Here is a 9,984-nt window from a genome sequence, read left to right as displayed (position 1 = left end):
TGGTCTGAGATAAGTCACAGTTAGACCCGGCAGAAGCAGAGAACTAAGTATGGGAAAGCAAAGAGAAGACATCAAAATATTTCTGGGTCAGGCCTTGATTAGGCCTCACACACGCACAGCCTCACAGCTCATGGCTGCTGGAATTTTCTCCTGGTCCACCTGCTGCCTGTATGTAACTCATGATGTTTAAGAGTCATGAAAAGGCCAGACAGAGCATGGCAGGTTGGCTCGAGACAGCCGATCGACCACCCAGTTCTTTCTTGACAGATGAGGGCAAGCAATGTCCTTTGATGAAACACACTTCTCAGGCTTCCTCGCAGACAGGAGTGGTTAATGAGATATAGGCCAAGTCTTTGGGCTTCCAGGGAAGCCTTTCACATAGGTCTGAGTCAGCTGAAAGGTGCTTCTTCCTTCCTGCTGCCTGGAACACAGATATGAGGGCTGGGGCTCTGGCAGCCGTCTTGTGACCACAAAGCAATTCTGAGAATGGTGGTTGCATGATAAGGAAGTTGGAACAGGCACATAAGGAAGAGCCCAGGTCCCCGATGCCCCTGGAACCAAGCTTTCTGCCCTGAATTTCCTTCCCTGGATTTATTTCATGCGAACAAAGGGTGAATCCCTCCCTTATTTAAGCCTGCTATTTGGGATTTTTGTTATATGTGGCTGATTCTAAGTGATACAGCTGGTCATTTAAACCTTGACCCATTACCACGATTAGAAAAACAAAGTTATAAACTCAGGTGGAAAATATTATGTCATTTTTGTATAGAAAAATCAGTGCATTGAAAAGAAAAAATCTTCTGGGACGTGGTTCCATAGTGTAGCTGTTAGCACATCTGCTTTACACGCAGAAGGTCCTGGGTTTACACCCCGGTGGAGCCACAGTCCATGGTCTATGGCCATGCCACCCTGAACAAGCCTGATGTTTGATCTTGGAAGCTAAGCAGGGTCGGGCCTGGTTAGTACTTGGATGAGAGACCACCTAGGAAGACCAGGCGCTGTAGGCATAAATAATAACAAATTAAAAAAAAAAAACATATCACCATCTCTCCTTTTTTTTACGTTAATCAAATGCTCTGAACATTCTCTGCTCAGGTTTATAGCACATCAAAAAACAACGCCCCGACTCACCTTGAGATGGAATGAATAAAGCCAGCTCATTGATTCATTCACGGCTTTAACTGCCTAAATTGGATGGTGAGGTCCTACCTAGGGAAGAAAAATTCTTTTGGAAAAAAAGTCCCTCATGGAGCCAGGCAGGTATCTCATCATTGTGCCCATGGGTGTTAGCTGTTGGGGCTGTACCCCAACCCCCACCCACCAGGGAGGGAGCAGTGCTCAGAGAGCCCAGGTCCCTGGGCCACCCAGGCTGGGACACTGCACGGCCAGGCGGCAGGAAGTCAGACTTTCGGTTTTAAAGTATACAGAATGTCACCACATTAAATCTCGGGACCTCACTCATAACGCTGTACACTCTTCCATACTACTATCGGACTTTCTCAGCGACATGAACAGTTGTTTGCAAACTTTCCAACCCTCTTCAGAATTCAGGGATTCTTAGCCTTGAAGCAAATTTGAATAATTTGGGGTTTGAGTTCAATCTACTCCAGACAAAACGCACTTCCTGTTAGAAGGAAAGTTGGTTAAGGGGCTTATAAAAGGGTTCTGGAAGATTCTTGGACACAAAGAGGCTCTCACTAAACAATCGTGCTGAGTGAAACCTAAGTGAATCAGAAACATACATATTAAATTTCCCTTGAAATCCACATGGGCATAGAAATGTCAGGAAAGGGGCCTTAGCAAGATACAGTTTGCCAAACCCAAAATGCTTGAAAATGAGGTTGAGCGCGTTAGTTTGGTAAATCACTCTTGGGCTCATCTAGCCTGTCTCCACAGCGACAAGATTTTCGTCCTGCCTCTTAGCTGGACTCCCTGTAGAGGAGCATAAATTACCAAAGAATCTTCCTTTGGATTTTTTCCCATTATTCCAAGCCTGGGGTGGATACGGGGCGGGGAACGTTAAAATCTGTGTGCTCGCGAGAAAGCCTGGGGATCCTTTCGTAGTTGTGCCTTTGTGGTATCAAGCAACACTCCTGGCTCCCCTGTAATCATAAAGTCTCTATAGAGAACATCACGTCTTATCGTAAGTTTAGGCATCTCAGATGGGGAGACTATTTACATATATTTTTATCTAGTTTTTTGATCTGATATTACGATGATCCTAAAACATCCACTCCGCTCCCAAGGGAACAGATTAATGAGTGATCGATAGCATCTTCCAATTTATAACGCTTTTCGCTTTGAGCCTGTTTGCATTGAGTTTGTATTATGTTACATATTATGATGATGATATATCATCGAACGTAGTTCATTAAAAGACACTGGATTGGATAAAGTGTATTTTCCACCAGTGATAGTAAGGAAGCATAAATACCAGGAACCGAACACAGAAGTATAGACTTTACACGGCTTGATGGGCGTCTTATAAATGCCATGGACACTTCAGTTATTATGAATTTCAGCCTGCATTTGACATGAGGGTGCCAACATTTGCACCTGCTTGCGGCGCCCAGGGGTTCCATTGCACTTCTCCACTCGGCCACTAGGTGTCAGGGCCAAGTGGAGTAGGAAATTGCCACCGAAGTTCTTCCAGAAACAGGAGTTCCCCAGTTCACTTCTTAACGAGCCTGAAATGGGCTCCAACCTTTGAGACCCGACGCGTGGGTGGGGTGACTGACTCTCTGCCCAGAGAGCACTTGGGTCTGGCACCTGAGCTTCCAGATCCCTCACCTCCTCTTCTGAAAATGGGGGTGATGATTCCTACCCAGCGAGGGCTTCGGGATACACGAGAGAGCAGGTGCAGCGTGCCGAGCACACGTGCAGCGAGGCAGAGGACCTCGCCGCCGCCCAGCTCTTTCCTGAGCTGACAGCACCGTGCGGAGCCCCGTCTGCCTGCCTTCGGCTCTCAGGCAGCGCCCCGTACCTGCGTGCCTCCATCCTCATCCCTTCTCACAGGTGAGGCGGTCAGGGAAATTTGCCAAGACCGCAGGACATCGATTTTTTTAATGTCAAAGGATTATATATCTATGAGCTTAGGAGGTCAGCCTCGCAGGCAGACGGAAGGTAGGATGCCCGCTAAGGCGTTTACTGAGCAGATGGCGGGACCTCTCTTGTGGGTCGAGAAACCTCAGTGAGATCACCAATGCGACAAGGCCATTCCCGGCCTGGTGGACGGCGGGTTCCCCGTTGGTGTCACCTGAGACTCGCCTGCTAGGCAGATGGGCCCGGTCACTTCCTTCAGCCCTGGCCTAGAAAACCCCTAGCCAGATGGGTAGCTTCTCAGCCTTTCTAGAAACTTCTTCCTGGTTTTCTGTCTGATCGATGTCACAGGGGACTTGAAGCAGCTCCAGATCTCAGGGGATAAAGACCCTCTCCTTCCCGGACTCCAGGCCACTCTCCGTGACCCACTTCCCCTCACATATATTTATGCTTCGTCCCAACACTGCAGGCACTTCCTGGGTTCCTTCCAGAAATCTTTCCGGTTTGGGGCTTCTGAAAGCCAGACTTTGCCCTAACTTGTTTCTCTCTCTCCTGTTTCATTAGCCATGTGTTCGGGCTGGTTCTTCTCAACCTTTGTTGCAGCCTAGACCAGATACAAGGTTTCCCTCCCAGGCTGACTCTCAGGCATTAGTGGGACACTCACAGCTCTGTGCAGACAAGGCCCATTCATCATCAGCGCTGTGATTGATTAGCCACGTCTACCGCGGGCTCGGTGGGCAAGGCAGCCTGGACTCCAGCCTCCTCACACAGTATGTGCAGATTCCATTCACGGCTGTGACGTGGGGCTCAGGGTTCTGCACTTCTAAGAAGCTACTAGCTTTTCTGTAAGCTTAGCAGCGTCGGCATCTCCTGGGAGCTTCTCAGAAACGCAGACCCTCAGGCCCTGTCCTAAACATACGGAGGCAGAACCTGCCTGTGAACCAGGAGGTTCAAACGTACATCGAGGCCTGAGAACTGTGCCAGGCTCTGGTCTCTGGTTGGCTGATGCCTGGCCTTTCAGGAAAAGCACCTTCAACATCCCCCCAACCTGAAGCCCACCTCGTCAGGATGGCTGAAACGAATCATTCTTTTCTTTGTATTTCTCTGTTTACTTTTAGTAGAGATGACTTCACGTTTCATTGTGAGCCCAAGGACAGTCGAATACCTGTCCCAGCCATGAGCCACCTGCCCACATGCCTCTGAGGCTCCTAACAGCTATCGAAGAGGAATTTTCCACTCAAATGGTTAACCTTATAATCAGCTCTTTGTTCCGCTGTAGATATGCCTGCCGCACAGTTCAAAGGGCAGGGTGACCTCGAGATCAACTGAAGACTCACCCTCCTCTTTGCTTGTCCTGTCTAGATAACAGGTGTATCCTATAAAAGCAAGGCTACCCCTGAGCTCGGGGCCCAGATCTTCAGAGCGCTAGCTCTCCTGGGACCGCCGGCGTAATAAACCTGAGTTCCCCAACTCTCCGAGTGCTGCTTGGGTTCTCGCCGGTCTGATTTTTCTGCAACACTATCCCGAGGGAATGGCTTTGCAGAACTTTAACCAATACACTTATGATCAAAGCCCAGAAACACCAGGCCACTGCGCTGAAGAGGTTATATTTTCATGACATAGTATAAAAATCGCTCATATACTGTCTCGAATTCCAGAGCTCGAGGAAAGCTGGGTGTTGAACTGGGTGTGATGCACACTCGGGGAAGGTAGGAGGGGTCTTGAGGGTGCTTTTGTGGGGTGGGTCCTGTGCCCCTTGAGCAGCCGCAGTGGATCTTACCCAGCCAAGAGGCCCACCTGTGGACACGAGACCCCCCTCCCCGGGAAGCAGCAGGGCACGACAAGGTGTTTGGCCAGAACGGCCAAAGTAGTGACATCGAAGGACAAGAGTGGACAGTAGGTGATCGAAGTAGTCACGGGAGGCCCAAGCAGAGAGCCGGCACCGAGCCTCAGGCCCGAGGGGTGAGGTCAGGTCAGGGCGTCTGGAGCCGCTGCTCTGACTCAGGCTGAGTGTTTGGGGGTGAAGGCTGTGGGCGGGCCAGGGCCGGGTGGGTTGTCTCAGGCACCCCGCCCAGCCTTCAGTTATGAGAGTGTCCCCTCCAGGCACTTTACGTATTCCAGCTCATGGGGTAGCTGCATTAGAATAGACGTGTGATTTTTATGTATAAAACCGTAATTACACATCCTTTCGAGCAGTCGTTAATTTGACACGGGTCTCCCCCGCTATGCTGACCTCTGTGAGGGCAGGAACACCATTTTTCCACCCTTGCCAGACAAGTCGCCGACATCCTGAACGTGCCCTTAAAAAAAATCGCTAAGCTGAGTCAACGCGCATACTCTGTTTTACCGTTTTTACAGCATGCTCTTACTTTTTCCAGTTGTTGGTTTATTGTCTAGACTCTTCCTTCTAGAACCTAAATGCCTGACTGCAGAGACCCCTGCACCAGCCACCAGGTGGCGTCACGGACCCAGGACAGCTTGGTACATGCTATCCCAAGGAGCCCCACAATATGCAAAATGCAAATGACCATTTATAGATTGGGGCACATTCGCCAGCTGCGAATTGGGTAGTTTATCGGTGGCCTGCAGTGAATGCATTAGGACTAATTCTTTTTCTAGAACAAGTTTAAATGAGGCCTTGGGTTAGAGTAATAAAAAAAAAAAAGAGAGAAAACAAGTTCTCTGCTTGTTCTTCCACCCATTTCTGGGGCATTTACAGATGAAATGACGTCACCCATGGTTAGCCCGTGTTGTAGGACTGATAAATATGGTAGAGGTCTCCAAATATTTATTTTATTTTTTTTTATAGACAAATAAACTTCCTGGAGACGAAGGGACAGAGGGAAGAGAAGGTTCTCCTAGGTACAGAGGAGATTTTTAAAAAGAGAGACATAGTCGAGATCATCCTCTTGGACCTTTACGTTGTCACCTGACTTTGAGAAACTAATAACTACAGCTTTGGCTCAACCGCAGTGAAGGTGCCAGAAAGTCGAAGCTTCGCCTCTGGGCAAAGCTGCGAAGATTGTCCTGAGGCCGTGGGGCTGGCGAGTGGCAGCCCAGTGTATCGCCTAGGCAACCTTTGGACCTGCCATTTCCGCTTGGGCGCCAGCACCTCCACGTGAGGCATCGCTCATGTACATTGGACATACAATAAAGGCCACCAACTTGTCGCAAACTCCCTTACAAAGGCGAGGGAGAGAGAACAGTGCCTTCCCCTGCCCTAATCTGTGAAATGGCACTCAGGAAGCTGTCAGGCTGTGTGGCACAGCCATGCTCAAGGCGTTGGTTCTCGAGGGAGACGAATGTTTTTTAGTTACTGTTTTTCTTAGAACACAGATGCAGCTACGCGTTAGTACATGTAGCATCTTCGGCTCTACCGTATACGCGGAGACTAATAAACTTACTTTTACTTCTTCGGTTGCACTGGATTTATTGTCCATTATATGCATAAACTATACAAGAAGTTTGCGTATAGGTGGTCTGCGTTCTCTTGCCTGCAGCAGCCCTTACCTACTTACAGCCCTCTTTCGTCTTACAAATGATCTAGCAACTTCCTTTGCGCTAACCTTTGTGAAGGAAGGAGCTTATTTTTGGTGTCTCAACCCACAGAGCCAATCCCATCCGAAGGTGGGAAAGAACTATAACAATGGTACTACTGTTTTTCTGTTGGGAAAATGTTTAACCTTGACCCTCACACCAGCTGCGGTCGGAAGGTACAACCTTGTACAAAATAACAAACGGAATCCGGTTCTCTACGTGGATGGTCATCATGGCTCACTTCGTTCAGCACGAATTCTGATTATATTCTCCCCAGCCTGAGGGCCAGGTGCTGACGCCAGGGGGGCCTGGCCTGCTCGTCCCTGGCAATAGTGCATCCTGAAACACATTTGGGCAAAATAGATGCGGGGTGGACAAAGGAAAGTTCGCAAGCTCTGTGGAGACCTTACTCTTTCTGGCCATGGAGTCATGCTTCCGTCTCCCCCCTCCTGAGCACCTCGCCCCTCGAGGTCCCCAGTTCCTGTGGCACCTGCAGAGATTCAGCTGGGCAATTCCTGGCCGAGGAAGGAAAGCCCGAGGTGGGTCAGGTGCACGTGGGCTACGTTATCATGTGTGATAGATAATGACACACATGTGGAAATCTTAAAAGGTCGGGCTGGACTGGACAGAAGGAGCCGATGGCTGTGGGTGAGGGGAGTGTGGGTGTCACTGACCCTCAGCGTGTCAGCCGCTCTGTCAAGTCCCCTTTCTTCTCGGCGTCATTTTCCCCCAGGATTCCCTCACTTCTGTAAATGACAGATCTTAAACTCACGGGTGAGAGAAGCGTCCTCAGTCCGACATGTGTGGCCCTGACAATGGGTGCTTCGGGCAGAGCTCTGACCAGGAAGCGAGGAAGGCTGAGTGACAAAGAGGACAGGCGGTGGGGACAGGCCGCCTGGGCTCCGTCTCCTCTCTCGGTGGGGCGGGTCCTCGGGAAAGCCCCCTCTCCCTCTCACAGCTTGTCGGGGGTGGCAGCTGGCTCCCAAAGATGACCCCTTCTGGTGTTCGTGTCTTCGTGCCGTCACCTCCCACGCTGACTCTGGGCTGCCCTTGCTGTTGCCTTACCTGCAGAATGTGCCGAGTGACGCTCGGCTGGCCCTTAAGAAGTTCTGGTGGCTTCCGCTTCTGCATTTCTGGGGCCCCGGGCCGTTATGTAAGAAGTCCAGATCTCATCCTCCAGGGAGTTCATGTGGAGAGGCCATGTAGAGACGGAGGGGCCCAGAGACCCCAGAGAGAGACAAGCCTTGTCATGCCGATGTCCTGACCGAGCCTGGCCTCCCAGCCACCCATGCCGAGGACACAGGCAGGTGAGGAAAGCAAGTCTTGGATGACAAGCCCAGCTGCCATCTTGGACGACCAGTCTCAAGGCCATCTTGGACATCTAGCCCCCACTGCCACCCGAATGTAGCTGCATGGCAGATACCAGAAGAAACAGGACCAGAAGAAGGATCTTGTAGCTGAGCCCCAGACAACAATTAGAATCACAAGAAATAATAAAACGTTTATTGCTTTAAGCATTTTGGGGCTGAATTTGGGGCTGTCGGTTCTGCAGCCATAGAGCACAAGACTTGGGACATACCCTGAAGTAAGGCAGGCCAGCTGCCAACACTGTGAGGGCTGCAAGGACTTTCTGTCGAGCCCCAATATAGTTTCTGGCTCACAGCAGGTGCTTAAAAATAGATGTGTTATTGCGATCAATGTAAATAGGTGGTTTTTCCTCTGCCGAGCCCTAATTAGCCTGGGCCGACTCCTGATCCCCTGGAATCTTGTTTAACTTTGGGAAAGGCAGAGCTGGGTTTCAGGGGCCTCTCCTTTAACAAACATTTATAGGGCGGCTATTATGCGCCAGCTTCCAAGTCAGGCATTGGGGCTACAGAGACAAAATATAAATATATATATGTGTATATATATCAATGATCTCATCGCTTTTCCAGACCAGGGAGAAGCCGGACATGACATGAGGAGACGTTGCAAGTGTGAATAGTGGTCTGAAGGAGTATAGGAGGGAGACTTAGCTTTTAGTTCGGCTTCTGGTAACAGAAACTAGAAACCACAGTGACTTAAAGAAGATAGAGGTTTATTTTTACCCAAAAGGAGTAGAGAGATGGGAAATGTAAGGCTGGTACGCTCACTCATCGGACAGCCTGCCATCCTGTCTTTCTTTCTGCTGGGCCGTCTTAGCTTGTAACCGCCATCCTCGAATCGGTCCCAAGATGGCTGCTGGAGCCCCGGCCATCACGGCTGCATTCCAAGGAGAAAGGCAATGAAGAAAGCCTGATTTACAGGATGAGAGGAAGTGAGAAACTGAGGCCCTGGAACATGAAAGGGGTAAAAGGAACTCCAGAAGCAAGGGGAGGGGACGCTTGCCTCTCTCTTTCAGACCGAGGTGGCCTCTGAGGGCAGGGGGCACAGAGGACCCTCTAAAGCAGAGGCCGGGGAGGCTACGCCCGTGAGAATTCTGTAACTTCTGAGAGGAGCCGGCCATGCTGCTACCCGTTTGCTGGTTTTCCATCATAAGTGCATGAAACAATATTTTAATATTACAGCCTCTTTAGCACTGGGCCCTATAGCAATAAGCGTTCTAAATTTCCTTTGTTCTGGTCTCGCTCATCCATTCAGCGTGCCAGGGGGTCTGGAGGGGACTCAGCTAGATACGCAGGCCAGAGAAATGTAAAACTTGTTGATTTTTTTCTTTCTTTTTTTTTTTTTTTGGCTTTCAACGGCTGGGCTTGCCAAGCCCACTTCAAGGAAAAGAGCTGCATTTTAAATGAGTCCCGTTTTCTGGAACTGGTGTCATGTCTTCATTCCTTTTTTTTAGGTTTCTGCCCGCGGTTACCTGGTGAGGCTTCTCAGGTCCTCCGTGTCCAGCTCCGGCTGCATCCCGTCTCCTCCTGGCTTGATGTCCCATCGCTGTGGGCTAAGTGCCCGATAATTTTCCATGCAGGCCTCTGTACACAGAGGCTCCCCAGCCTTGAGATGCAACGTACCCAAGAGACACACTCGCCGCCCGGCCCCCGCCAGCCCTGGTCGGATGGCCATCGGAAACTCGTGCTTGCTGAGAAGCGACTTGACTCTGAAACGTGTAATCACACAGCCCTGACCGTTCCCTTGTCTCTGGAGCTTCCCACCCCCCACCTAGTTGGGCACGTGGGGTTCGGGAAGAGAGACGCAGAAGGTGGCATCGCCACCTGGGATGAAAGCGTGTTCCCATACTCATGCGAGGGGTCTAGGCTGCTGTCCATCTCGGGCGAAACGTTTATGGTTTGTCCTTTGAAAAGTGAGCTACGGCGCTTTAAACGTGCCCAAGTCATCGCTCTGGCAATCTGATTCTCATCTCTTAGAAGGCATTACATCGCTTTAATATGCAACAGTCTTACATAACATTAAATCATTTTTTAAATTTTCATC

General features: G+C 50.1%; 1 pseudogene; it reads left to right on the top strand.

Moving 5' to 3' along the window:
* The first annotated feature begins 891 nt into the window (after positions 1-891).
* Positions 892-1,007, top strand: LOC112472823 (annotated as a pseudogene).
* The last annotated feature ends 8,977 nt before the right edge of the window (positions 1,008-9,984 follow it).

The sequence above is a fragment of the Pteropus alecto genome, unplaced genomic scaffold (assembly GCF_000325575.1).
Source record: "Pteropus alecto unplaced genomic scaffold, ASM32557v1 scaffold59, whole genome shotgun sequence".
In the NCBI taxonomy this organism is placed as follows: Eukaryota; Metazoa; Chordata; class Mammalia; order Chiroptera; family Pteropodidae; genus Pteropus; species Pteropus alecto.
The sequence above is the reverse complement of the archived record's forward strand: the minus strand, read 5'-3'. Positions and strand labels throughout refer to the sequence as shown.